Source organism: Zingiber officinale, chromosome 4A, assembly GCF_018446385.1.
Source record: "Zingiber officinale cultivar Zhangliang chromosome 4A, Zo_v1.1, whole genome shotgun sequence".
NCBI classification, from domain to species: Eukaryota; Viridiplantae; Streptophyta; class Magnoliopsida; order Zingiberales; family Zingiberaceae; genus Zingiber; species Zingiber officinale.
Genome location: NC_055992.1, coordinates 33,472,342 through 33,483,566, shown reverse-complemented (window position 1 = coordinate 33,483,566; position 11,225 = coordinate 33,472,342). Strand labels below are relative to the sequence as shown.

The following is an 11,225-nucleotide window of genomic DNA, read 5'->3' as shown; positions in this document are numbered from 1 at the left end:
CACTTCTTCTTCTCTTCTCCCAAGCGCCGGCGACGCTTGCGCCAGCCGTGCCCTAGATCCACCGCCGGCCGCAACTCACAAAGCCGACGACGAGCAGGGTCGGTCCTCCCTCCTCTGTTTCCCGATTTTCCCTTCCCTCCTCTGTGCCGAACCCCAGTGCCCAACGCCACCTTGCCGGTCGAGTTTGATCTGTGCTCTAGTTTCCAGATGCTGAGTTCTTCCTCTCACTGATTGGAATAGCGGTAGGTCATGATCTCATTTTTAGTTTCGATTGTGGAGGGATTAATCTTTGCTTAGTTTTAGTTATATGGCAGATTAGTTTTTTTTAATCTACTGTGGCTAATCTTGTTTCAGCTGAGGGTTTTTAAGGAGAAGGTGTCAAGGTTAGTGCTACCAGTAAGTTTCTCAATTAGGTTTTCTTGATGTTGCCTTGATGAATCTGTATCTTCTGTTCTTAATTGGAGCAGTAAGGGGGATTCCAGTCAAGTGTTGTGCACTGTGGGGAAGATTTCAGCAAGGAGGTTTTGCTGTGGTATACCTTGTTTCCAGCAACAGTTACTTCGTCCAACAGTAACTTTCCTGGCCTATGGTGTAACAGGAGCAGCTGAGAAGTAAGGTAAGGTGTAGAGCATTTGATATATGCTATAGGTCATGATTTTGATTCAATTATTTTAGATAGATGATCATGTGTAGATTAATTCTTGTGGGAAGAATGATGGTCATATGATTAGGGTTTTGCCCTAATTTAGGATTAGAGATTTTATTTAGCTATTTGGAAGAGTAGTAGCTAAATAAAATATATTTCTATTTTTGACACAGGACTTTGACGCGAGACGCGTATCTTGACTACCAGTTTGGACCTTTTTTATTGGAGGCGGGTACTTTTCACTTATTGTCTTTGATATGCATAGTAATGAAATTAACAAGTTACATTAATTATGTTCCTCATTTGTTTAGGTTAATCACTACCCGATTGCCTGTTACCTGCTTGATTGATTGTATGTTTTGCATTTCGTGTGGTTATGTACCTGATTACACATGCTCATAGGGGTAGTGATATAACCATGTTTCCTATGTTCAGGACCTAGGTTTGATACCTTATTTGATCAGTGTACTTTGATATGATTTGTTCACTATGATGCACATCATTATATGTCCATAGATCGGTTTAGTATAATACCATGCTTAGTGTCATGCACCATTCGCATGATTACATGCTGTGTGATAGATTGCTCCATTATTGTCGAGCACATTGCCAGTTTCATCACTGTTCGGTGCTCCGTTGTGACGCTTATGGGTAGCGTGACGCAGCGTGGTAGCACGTTAGTTTGCTCTTCCGGTGCTCCGTTGGTCCGCTCAGGGGTAGTGTGAGCAGCGTGTAGCACGTTAGAGATCCCTCCCCGTCATCGTGTACCGGGAGATGAGAGCATTGCGCTCCCCCATTTATGATTTGGGGTAGGAGTATGTGTGTACTCCGACAGCATCCCGTCCTCTCGGTCACTCATCAGGAGTAGTGATGCAGAGTGCACGGTCGTCACAACCCTATCCACTCGGTACCACTTCTGCTGTGAGTTGGCTGACTGGCGTCAGGGGTGACCATGACATTGGCATCATATGCATGATGCATTTATTGCTTGTGTTTATGTTTGCTGCATTTATATGTTGCATATTGTTTGGATACCTATGTTTGACATGCATACAGGTCTTCTATACCTTTCGGACTGTTTGTCTTTATACCCAGGTCCTGGTTAGTACAGTTTCTCTCCTGTTTACTTCGGTTTGCATTTACCTTTATTTTTATCAGGAGACTGTATGCATGATTAGTGCTAGGTGTTATTTCCTTACTTTGCATATCAGTGTACCTGTAGAGTGTTGGACTCACCCCGTCTCCATTGTTGTTATTTTTCCAGGTTGATGCTGTCAGGAGAGAGTTTTAGTCGCTAGTCCCCTGCTGACCACGAGGGCTTAGTAATCTTTTGGTTTTCTTCTTTATTAGTCTATGTTTAGACTTATTCTGTTTTTGATATTATGGATTTTTGATACTATGGATCTGGTGTGAATTTTTTGTGTCGATGGATTTTATTTCGATATGTTTTACTATATGCCTGCCTGGACATTATGTTCATCTCCACATGATATTCAACTTATTTGAAAAACATGGGTCTCAGAAGGAATTGAAATTAGTAGTTTCCCATATTGAATTCTTAGGCAATATCATTGGTCAAGGAAATATCTCACTCCAAGCTCATATAGCCACTAAGCTATTAAATTTTCCCTAAAAAATAGAGGATATCAAAACCTTTAGATCTTTTCATGGTCAACTTAATTATGTTGGACCATATCTTAAAGATATTGAAAAAATAAGTGGCTCATTATACTACTCCAAAAACTCTAGATTTAGGGTGCAAATGTCAGTTACTATATTTGTAAAATACCGAAAATAGGCGAATATTAATAAGGGAATTTTTGGAAATTTTTCGGAAATTTTTCGGATCTCGTACGGACAAGTTAACGGGGCTCCGGGGAAGCTGATTTGGCTACCCTATTTTAAAGAGGAAATGTTTGATTTTCTTCCTTTTTCTTTTATTCTTTTTCTTATTTTCCTCCGCCGTTTCCTTCATTCCTCTTCCTCACCGAAAACCCGTGCGCCCTTTTTCCTTCCCCGTCGCGACCGTGCCCTAACCACTCGGCGGTTCTCCTCCTCCCTTCTTCCCTTCTTCTTTTCTTCCCCCGACAGACCTCATTATGCCCTAACTCCTGGTCGCCTTCTTCTCGCTCGGAGCAGCGCCGCCGCCACTTCTTCTTCTCTTCTCCCAAGCGCCGGCGACGCTTGCGCCAGCCGTGCCCTAGATCCACCGCCGCCCGCAACTCACAAAGCCGACGACGAGTAGTGCCGGTCCTCCCTCCTCTGTTTCCCGATTTCCCCTTCCCTCCTCTGTGCCGAACCCCAGTGCCCAACGCCACCTTGCCGACCGAGTTTGATCTGTGCTCTAGTTTCCAGATGTCGAGTTCTTCCTCTCACTGATTGGAATAGCGGTAGGTCATGATCTCATTTTTAGTTTCGATTGTGGAGGGATTAATCTTTGCTTAGTTTCAGTTATATGGCAGATTAGTTTTTTTTAATCTACTGTGGCTAATCTTGTTTCAGCTGAGGGTTTTTAAGGAGAAGGTGTCAAGGTTAGTGCTACCAGTAAGTTTCTCAATTAGGTTTTCTTGATGTTGCCTTGATGAATCTGTATCTTCTGTTCTTAATTGGAGCAGTAAGGGGGATTCCAGTCAAGTGTTGTGCACTGTGGGGAAGATTTCAGCAAGGAGGTTTTGCTGTGGTATACCTTGTTTCCAGCAACAGTTACTTCGTCCAACAGTAACTTTCCTGGCCTATGGTGTAACAGGAGCAGCTGAGAAGTAAGGTAAGGTGTAGAGCATTTGATATATGCTATAGGTCATGATTTTGATTCAATTATTTTAGATAGATGATCATGTGTAGATTAATTCTTGTGGGAAGAATGATGGTCATATGATTAGGGTTTTGCCCTAATTTAGGATTAGAGATTTTATTTAGCTATTTGGAAGAGTTGTAGCTAAATAAAATATATTTCTATTTTTGACACAGGACTTTGACGCGAGACGCGTATCTTGACTACCAGTTTGGACCTTTTTTATTGAAGGCGGGTACTTTTCACTTATTGTCTTTGATATGCATAGTAATGAAATTAACAAGTTACATTAATTATGTTCCTCATTTGTTTAGGTTAATCACTACCCGATTGCCTGTTACCTGCTTGATTGATTGTATGTTTTGCATTTCGTGTGGTTATGTACCTGATTACACATGCTCATAGGGGTAGTGATATAACCATGTTTCCTATGTTCAGGACCTAGGTTTGATACCTTATTTGATCAGTGTACTTTGATATGATTTGTTCACTATGGTGCACATCATTATATGTCCATAGATCGGTTTAGTATAATACCATGCTTAGTGTTATGCACCATTCGCATGATTGCATGCTGTGTGATAGATTGCTCCATTATTGTCGAGCACATTGCCAGTTTAATCACTGTTTGGTGCTCCGTTGTGACGCTCATGGGTAGCGTGACGCAGCGTGGTAGCACGTCAGTTTGCTCTTCCGGTGCTCCGTTGGTCCGCTCAGGGGTAGTGTGAGCAGCGTATAGCACGTTAGAGATCCCTCCCCGTCATCGTGTACCGGGAGATGAGAGCGTTGCGCTCCCCCATTTATGATTTGGGGTAGGAGTATGTGTGTACTCCGACAGCATCCCGTCCTCTCGGTCACTCATTAGGAGTAGTGATGCAGAGTGCACGGTCGTCACAACCCTATCCACTCGGTCCCACTTCTGTTGTGAGTTGGCTGACTGGCGTCAGGGGTGACCATGACATTGGCATCATATGCATGATGCATTTATTGCTTGTGTTTGTGTTTGCTGCATTTATATGCTGCATATTGTTTGGATACCTATGTTTGACATGCATACAGGTCTTCTATACCTTTCGGACTGTTTGTCTTTATACCCAGGTCCTGGTTAGTACAGTTTCTCTCCTGTTTACTTCGGTTTGCATTTACCTTTATTTTTATCAGGAGACTGTACGCATGATTAGTGCTAGGTGTTATTTCCTTACTTTGCATATCAGTTGTACCTGCTGAGTGTTGGACTCACCCCGCCTCCATTGTTGTTATTTTTCCAGGTTGATGCTGTCAGGAGAGAGTTTCAGTCGCTAGTCCCCTGCTGACCATGAGGGCTTAGTAATCTTTTGGTTTTCTTCTTTATTAGTCTATGTTCAGACTTATTCTGTTTTTGATATTATGGAGTTTTGATACTATGGATCTGGTGTGAATTTTATGTGTCGATGGATTTTATTTCGATATGTTTTACTATATGCCTGCCTGGACGGCAGAAGAGGTGAGTAAATCGGATTTGAACTTTACGAGTGTAGTGGAATAGGGTTGATTTCGAGTCAGAATATTATTCTTCCGTTTACTTGTTATATATACTGCGTGGAATGTTTGTGTTGTATTTTATTTACTGTTATTATTCCAGCCGCATGTGGCTGAGGTATGTGGATATGTAGAAAGTTTCAGATTGTCCGCCGTACAAGGGAGATGTTGCCGAAATTTCTTCGGACAGGGACTCCTTCGGGGCGTGACAATTTATCTCACTTGGTTACCAGGATTCATAAACTCTAGTACTTAAGCCTGGAGGTTTAGAGTTCGAATCCTGGGGGAGGCAAAAATCCACTAGCCAGGGGTGGAAAGTCCTAGTGAGTAACGGCACGACCAAAGGGTCGTCGGTCGACGACATGAGAGGTCGCCAAATGGGCCGACGACATAAGGGCCGCCAGTTGGGCCGCCACAAGGGCCGCCCAAGAGGCCAAAGAGTCGGGTCGTTACAATATTCTTTTAGAAAAACCAACATCCACTGTGAAAAATTTGAACATAAAGATTATAGAGGAAGACTTATTACTCCTTTCACCTTAATGGACTTTGGTCTTCTACAATAACTTTAGGTTAATGACTTGAACTCAATATAACTTTTTCTTTATAAAGTTGGAAAAACTATACAACATATACTAGAAGAAAAAGAAATTTTTATCTTATGTACTTTTAACAGTTCTCCTCCAGAGTGGATACACTTGTGAATTAAACAAACCAAGCATGTTATAAAATTAGACGTACAAGGAATTAATGTGCAACTTCTTCCTTTTGAGGAATATCCTTCTCACCTTGATAAAGAATGAACTTCTGCTAAACCAATTGAAGAACAACTTAAACATTGGAGGTCTTCTATCCAAGGAAGTTCTTGGATTTGTGATCCTTACTAGAACTCCTTAGAATATACTTTGGCCAGAGAAACTTTTACTAAAAAAAACTATTGACCAAAAAACATCAGAACGGAATTCTTCCTATTCTCTCGGAATTCTTCCTATTCTCCTACTCCATCCTGCATTCAAACCTCTATCACTTCTACCAGAAGGAAAATACAACATGGTTTGAAAAACAAAACAAAAATAAAACTCCCTCTTTAACGACATCTATGTCCGCCTTACCACCATCCGTGGGATCAATTGAAGAAGCAAACTTAATTAATATGATAGAACTATAACATAAATAGTGATGCACTACTTCTACAGAAATGTCAATGATGATGTCAAACAACACTAGACAACACTACTTCTATAGAAACATCAGCCATGACATCAGATAGTAATAACAAGATTCTCTCTTATCTTCTCTCCTTTGAGTCTCTTTCCTACAAGAGCTTCCTACACCATCTTTCTTCTTCTCTTCTTCTTCTCCCTAAGTTTGTAAGCAGTTTGTATAAACCTACGGTTTGTAAGTTTTCTTTTAGTCTTTTCTATAAATGTTTTATGTTATATAAAACAACCTGTACTTAGTTTGTATGACTGCTTAAATAAACTTTTCTAAGCCATTGGGGCTCTATTTCTTTTTTACTTTCTATATCAAGAATCCTTAGTCCTTTTCGAAGTATATCTCAGTAACTAGCTAAGAAAGAAGATAGAACTGTTCACTTCTATTGTACTCTAAAAAACTTATGCGGGCTAAGTAAGGCAAACAAAATTGATGACCGTAAGACCTGAAAAAGTCGGGATAAGAGTTAAGAAGTGAACACAAACGTTCTTGAGGTACTCTAATAGGTGCGACTCACTGGTGAGATATAGAAAGAAGAAAACTTCATCCATAGAAGGTTTAGAGTAATCTAAAATTTGAAACCAGAAACATAACATTGCTATTGTTTAATTGAAGCGTAAGTTTGGGGGGGGGGTTCTAGGTGTGTTGTTATTTATGTTATGTTCAAGATTTATCTAGTAGGTGAATTAGGAAAAAAGCTATTTACATATAGATTAGTTGAACAAAATTGAGATCTGAATTATTAAAACAATGATGAGTTATTTAAATAGTATCTAGAAAAATACTTGGTATTGATGTATCTAATATTAAAGAATAAATTCACCTAAATATTTTTCACTAAATATCATGAGGATGCATTTAAGAGTCCCCTCGGGATGGTGCAGTGGTTGAGGTATGAGGTGTTGCCACATGAAGTCTTGGGATCGAAACTCGGTAAGTCCAAGCATGTCCTCCCCCATGTCTTGGCCACTTGCACTAATGGCTAGTAGTCACCCGTGATTTACCTCCTCCGTGTTATCCTAGGGATGGGTTAACAGGGGCGTTGGGGCCGAACGAATTGTCTTTTACCACATGAGGATGCATTGAAGGCTTTGTTGATTTTTTTGAAAATATTACCTACATATTCCAGTATCTGATGCAATAGAAAATTATTGTCAGTGAAAAAGGGCTGGTATAATTTTCTCTATTCATATATCTAGAAGCCTTTTCACTTTATAATAAACATCTCTTATGCCTTATTTACTTCAAGGTGGGGAAGAAACAAAGAGATGGATTGTATAATAGTCGATAGATTGTTCACCCTTTTGACTATGAAAATGATGAACTCGCATGTAGCATTGTCGTGAGGATGTGAATTCGCGATCACGATAGTCAACTACAAATTTGAAATCGTGGACTCGTCGCGAGGTCAAGACCTCGTCACAAAGTTGTACCATCACCATAAGCAGGGGCAGAGATAAGATTTTGATTTAGTCTAGGCAAACAAATATAAAATTTTATAATCATAAAACATCACAAAATAATTATCTTACAAATATTTTTTTAGTCTTCATATTTTGAAACTTTTGTACTTCTTTATCAACTATTAAAAATATATTGTTCTCTTATAGACAATAAGATTATCATTGACCTCGAAATGAATTCCAATATTGTTGCAACAAAAATTTGATAAAATCAATCAAAGCATTGAGACGGATACGATAATATTCTGCATTTGTTTATACTGTTTGTACAAAATTGATTGAATGTGCTCATCTTGATTCATCAAAACTTCACAATTCATTTGAGTTTTATGATATTTACTGTCATGCTAGCCAACATGAATATTTAACCTATCTTTTCAATTTGTGAATCCTGTGAATCCTTCGCTAACAAAAACTCTCCTATTTATCTTCCCTTAGTTGTCTTGAACAGATAGTAATACCAATAATACATGATATCTTTTTTAATACTATATTTCAATCAATTACTGAATTCCTTAAATCATGAAGGAATAAACCGTCTAAATTGTCTTACTCTAAATTTTCCCTAATGTTTGTATTATAAACATAAATTGGAGTCATTAGTCCAGAATCTGTCGATAATTGTGAAAAATTAAATTCTTCAACTCTAACATATCTCATATTTTATTCTTTTGGTCTGCGTCTTTTTCTTTTAAAAAATCTATGCATTGTAGATATAGTCAGTGGTTGATACAAGAATTTAAGCATGAAGGGATGATCACGATTTGAGCTGAGTGCAACAAACTTTTACACGGAACAAGGGACGGTATCCTCCATCTTCACCAATGGAACCCCATAATACTACGGATTGCACCGTGGGCTGGGGGGAGGCGACTACCAATGCCGCCCTCTCTTAGATCCGCCCCTAGATATAGTCATTTCCTAATAAAAATAAATAAAAAAAGAACTAACAATCCAAACTTAAACACTCCAAATTCTAAAACCACGAATCAATGACACGAAATAAATCATCTTTTCATTCCTCAAGTAAGTAGTAATGAAAAAAAAAAAATCTAAAGCATCACATACTATTGGTTCAAAATCTTAATAACAACACTAAAAAAAAAAAAAAGGAAAAAAAATAACCTTAGTTCAAGTTTTAGTCTACACAGAGGAAGGATTTTTATTTTATTTTTATGCTGAATGTCTTCAACTTGGCTCCGTTTGTGTCCTCTGAACTGGAAAACAAATTCAAACAAAAAAAATCTAAAAAGAAACAAAAGAAAAAAGATTACGATAGGAAAATTGAAATAGGATAGTGGACTCCTCGACAGTCAACCATTTTGGGAGGACAACATCTGCACATTTGTTCCATAGAAAAAATATTGAATTGAATAACACAGAACTTCGGGCGACTGACCTGCCCCACGAATGTTAGGATAAATTAGGAAGTGTTCACGGTAGACGGCTCAGTAGTCCAACATCTTGTGGTTACATATCTCATTTGGAGGAAAAATCTTTACACATGCATCATAGTTGATGATCAAATCGTAGATATCTAAGTGATAATTTGATGCTAACCACTGGGCACATTTGCTCCATAGCACACAATATAGAAGAGAATCAATGACATTGAAACATCGCTTCCCTCTCAAATGATGAACTTAATTAGGCTTTGTACTAGGAATAGATAGTTATCATGGAATCAAAGAAGCTTGGTCAAGGTTCATAAGGAGTGAGAATTCCTTGACAACCAGTTAAGATTTGAACTTGAAATTTTGTCTGGCCGATGTGGGCAACTGGCCACACTAGGTTTAGGTAAGCTCCGCTCATGACCACAAGGCTACAATAGCCATAAGGATGGTGTGACAGTCACAAAGTTATAGTTCAATTATTGTCGACTAATTCGTTATTAGCTATATTTTTGATTGTGGCCATGGGAATTTCTTTCCCCCTCCTCTCCTCTTCTCTTGAGTCACTCCCTTTCAATTTTTTTTTAAAATCTTTTTTATTTTCTATTCTTTGAACCGATTAATTTTGAAAGTGACCGATTTAGTTCCATGAAAATTTACTATCGACCATCAAAATAAATCCGAAAAGTGCTCAAGTTAAAAACGACCGATAATCGATCTCCACAATCAATCCATCATCGTAGGCCGTAATACTCCACCTGGGTACTAGAATCGTGGGCCGCAAATACGATTGCTCTGAGCCACCTCGTTCAATTTAGGTAATCAAATTTTATGCTATTTCCCACCATTTTTCTTTCAAATAGAGTATATGTATGCTTTAGCCGAGAATCAAATTGTGGTACTCTTAAGTATCCACCAAGTGCCATATCGCTACACCATATCCTGAAGGGCGATTTCTTCCTCTTTGGCATTAGTCCATCTACTTTCCTAGTTCATGTAGGTTGATCCATTATTAGGATAAATTAAATAATACTCCCGATGAATAGCCGGATCAGTCAAAACATTCTTAAATAATTGGTCTATTAAAAAAAAATAATTTAACGAAATTAAAGAATGCGTCCTATCCATCACTGCCCCTGTGCAGTTCGCTTTAAATTGTTATTATTTGAAGGATGTTTGAAATGCTGATGATAATCCAACAAATGGAGCCAGGCCAAGCATATCTTTGCCTTCATCGTGAAAATAGAAAAAAAAAAAAAAAAAAAAAAAGGAGAAGAATCCAAGTGCCTTCAGGGCAAGGCAACCACTTGTACGCCCACCGTTTCTGGGCATCCGACAGCATACGAGGGGAGCTCGCGGTGGACCGGTGCTGCGGACGGCGATCCACGCCTGTCGGCACTTACACAGGGATCCACGGCTTACTCTTCACCTCCTCCTCTTCAACTTCCTCTTCCTCTTCCTCTTCCTCTTCGTAAATTGCTTTTAGCCATTCAATCGCTCGTTTTTTTTTCTTCCCATTTCGCCAAGTGAACTACTCCGGCTCAATCGTCGACGTGATTGTCCACTGCTTTTTCAGGTACGCTACAAGTTCAAAAAATAAGCAGCTAGATTTTGAGATTCGGCGCATTCTGTTGTTTTGACTGATTCAAGTTTTCATTTTGTCGGTGTGTAAATAAGCAGCCTGATCTTGTCATTCGGCGTATTCTGTTGTTAGATCAAAATATATGGGATGAAAACAAGAATGCATTAAGACTGTAATGATTTAATCTACCCTTTGAACTTGGATTGTTTTTGTCAAAACGAAGTAGCTGGTGTTGTCTGCTAACTAATTCATCCATTTGAATGGTAGTACCAATCATTTTTTAAAATTAATTTTTGGCAGATCGAAATGATTATTTGAGTTTAACTTAAACCTTTGTCTAAACATCAAAACTACTAAGTCGGACTCAAGCACTTGAGTGTGATTGTACCAACAATCTCCTCAGTGCCTTTTTCTCCCCAAGTATTATTCAATTATTCGAACTCAAACACATATAGCATGATTGCACCAATAAATATAACCCTCAATTCCTTAAAAATTCCCCTATTTTGTCTCAACATGACTAAACTAGATTATCCCCATTTAAAAATTTGCTTCAACTCTAAACTGGCCCAAACAAATCCAAATTGCTCCCAGTTTAAACACATATAACTCTAAACACCAT

The 11,225-nt window shown here is 38.8% G+C and overlaps 1 protein-coding gene and 2 long non-coding RNA genes across 4 annotated transcripts in view; all 3 read left to right on the top strand.

The window, feature by feature from the left end:
• Window positions 1–212: 212 nt before the first annotated feature.
• Window positions 213–590, top strand: LOC121973245. Its single transcript, XR_006109444.1, has 3 exons — window positions 213–242; window positions 355–383; window positions 468–590. It is a non-coding gene; the product is annotated as an uncharacterized LOC121973245 (long non-coding RNA).
• A 2,415-nt stretch (window positions 591–3,005) lies between these two features.
• Window positions 3,006–3,361, top strand: LOC121973244. Its single transcript, XR_006109443.1, has 3 exons — window positions 3,006–3,036; window positions 3,149–3,177; window positions 3,262–3,361. It is a non-coding gene; the product is annotated as an uncharacterized LOC121973244 (long non-coding RNA).
• Window positions 3,362–10,220: 6,859 nt separating this feature from the next.
• LOC121969790 (uncharacterized protein YnbD-like) overlaps window positions 10,221–11,225 on the top strand; it is a 73,391-nt gene continuing 72,386 nt past the window's right edge. The window contains exon 1 of one of the 2 annotated variants that reach the window (XM_042520039.1): window positions 10,221–10,597. The gene's annotated coding sequence lies outside the window, so the exon portion shown is untranslated. The remainder of the gene's footprint in view (window positions 10,598–11,225) is intronic. The other variant, XM_042520038.1, reaches the window with a different exon arrangement.